The sequence below is a fragment of the Eretmochelys imbricata genome, chromosome 21, assembly GCF_965152235.1.
Source record: "Eretmochelys imbricata isolate rEreImb1 chromosome 21, rEreImb1.hap1, whole genome shotgun sequence".
Lineage (NCBI taxonomy): Eukaryota > Metazoa > Chordata > Testudines > Cheloniidae > Eretmochelys > Eretmochelys imbricata.
Genome location: NC_135592.1, coordinates 15,545,697 through 15,548,363, shown reverse-complemented (window position 1 = coordinate 15,548,363; position 2,667 = coordinate 15,545,697).

Below are 2,667 nucleotides of genomic sequence, written 5' to 3'. Positions count from 1 at the left end.
TCCTCAGCTCGTCTTCAGGCCTCGCTGCATTAGCTATTTCTTAAATGGATGAGCTAATTAACTTAACTGATTGCTCCCACGGACTAATATTTTTGCTGTCACGTACCCAGCAACCATGTTCTCTTTTTCCAACCACCTGCATGTTTGTTTCTCATGGACTTTAACGTCAGAAGGGACCATCACAATCATGTAGTCTGACCTCCTGCAGAAGGCCACAGAACCTCCCCCACCCACTCCTGTAATAGACCCCTAACCTCTGGCTGAGTTACTAAACTCCTCAAATCATGATTTAAAGACTTCAAGTTACAGGGACTCCGTCATTGACACTAGTTTAAACCTGCAAGTGACCCGTAACCCATGCTGCAGAGGAAGGGTTTCTGCCAATCTGACGCAGGGAAAAATTCCTTCCTGACCTCAAATGTGGCGATCGGTTGGACCCTGAGCATGCTGTTGTAGCCAGTCTCATCACACCATCTCCTTCATAAGCTTATCAAGCTCAGTCTTGAAGCCAGTCAGGTTTTTTGCCCCCACTGCTCCAGAACTTCACTCCTCTGATGGTTAGAAACCTTCACCTAATTTCAAGCCTAAACTTACTGATGTCCAGTTTATATCCATTTGTTCTTGTGTCCACATCTGCACTTACCAGGGAGGGAGAGGAGTTATTTAAGTTATTTATCTCTCTGACATATTTATAGACAGCAATCATATCTCCCCTCAGCCTTCTGTAGGTTAGGCTAAACGAGCCAAGCTCTTTGAGTCTCATCTCAGAAGGTAGGTTTTCCATTCCTTGGATCATCCTAGTAGCCCTTCTCTGCATCTGTTCTGGTTTGAATTTACCTTTCTTAAACATGGGAGACCAGAACTGCACACAGTATTCCAGAGAAGGTCTCACCAGTGCCTTGTATAATGGTACGAACACTTCCCTGTCTCTACTGGGAATACCTCACCTGATGCATCCTAGGACTGCATTAGCCTTTTTCACAGCCACATCACATCGGTGGCTCCGTAATCGTCTGATCAACCAAGACACCCAGATCTTTCTCCTCCTTTGTCACTTCCAACTGATAAATCCTCAGCTCATAGCAAAAATTCTTGTTAGTCTCTACATGCATGACCTTGCACTATTAAATTTCATCCCATTTGTATTACTCTAGTTCACAATGTCCACTAGATCTTTTGTACGATATTCTGGTCCTCCTCTGTATTGGCAATACCTCCCAACTTTGTCTCATATGCAGATTTTATTAGCACACGCCCATCTTTTGTGCCATGGTCCATAATAAAAATGTTCAATAAGATCACTCCTAAGACCGAGGAACTCCACTAGTAACCTCCCTCCAGGCTGGCAGTTCATCTTTCAGTATGACCTATTGTAGTCTCCTCTTTAACCAATTCTTTATCCACCTTTCAATTCTCCTATTAATCCCCATTTTTTCCAATGTAATGAATAATTTCCCATGTGGAACGATATCAGATGCCTTCCTGAAATCCAGGTAGATTAGATCCACTGCATTTCCTTTGTCTAAAAAATAATCAGTTATCTTCTCAAAGAAGGAGATCAGGTTGGTCTGGCACAATCCACCTTTTGTAAAACTTCTGTAGGAGAGCTGTCACCTCATGCGTTCGCTCCACCTGAGCTTAGCCGTGGTGTCTACCAGGCAGGCATCTTGGGTACAATGATCTAACGCAACCTTCCCAACCAGGCTCCCCAAATCACCATGCCTCCTTATTTGCAAAGACGGGTCCCATTAGGAGCTGGAGATGCTTGATGCCTAGGGACCTTGCCTTGTCATCCCATATTAGCGGCTTCAGTGCCAGGCATCTATAAAACAGAAGGGGGCAGCTCCATTGAATGCCATATTGACACAAAGATCAAATTCAGGCCTCTTGAACCTCTGGGGGTTTTGTTTCCCCGCCCAGGGCTTCTTCCTGGGAGTCAAGGGAGAAGAAGAGGGGCTACAAGCCGCCCCTTGGCTGGCATGAGGCTATGCTAGCTTTGTTACTTGGAGCTTCCCGACCATCAGAGTCTCACGGCAGGTTCCAGTTTAGTGGGAGGAATCTGCGGAACTGGTGGCAGCTGGGGGCTCGTGGACATAGCTAGGGAACATGCATGCCCCAGTCGCTGCTTCCCAGAGGCCACATGTTCCCCCTCCAGCAAGGATCCAGGCAGGCAGCCACCCTTAGATGTCACAACATGTGTCCTCATGCGGAGGAGGCTTCCCACAGCCACAGCGCTGTTTGTAAGGGCCAAGTCACAGCTACTGTAGCCTCTGACCCCTCGGCTTGGCCCACAAGAATGTCACTGCGACACACCCAGCTGGTGCTGCTTTGCTCCGTCAGAACCCAGAGCTCGCTCCGCAGGGCGACGGCCCGCAGGACAGCGCAGGAACACTGGGTGGGGACGCACGTGGACCGGCTCTGCCGTAAGCTGCACATTCAGGTCGCGTAGTGTACGCTGCGGCCAGGGAGTGCCCGTGACGAGGGGTACGTCTACACTGCAATCACGGGGCGCGACGGCACGGAGTTGGCTTTGTTCTAGCTCGCTCGGATCCTGCAGCAGTGATGCTGTAGCAGCCCTGGCTGTACATGTCTCCCCAGAACCCTGTCAGCTACTGGGGTGGCTAGTCCAGGCTGAAACCTGTGTGTCTGCAGCTTCACTGCCACCAG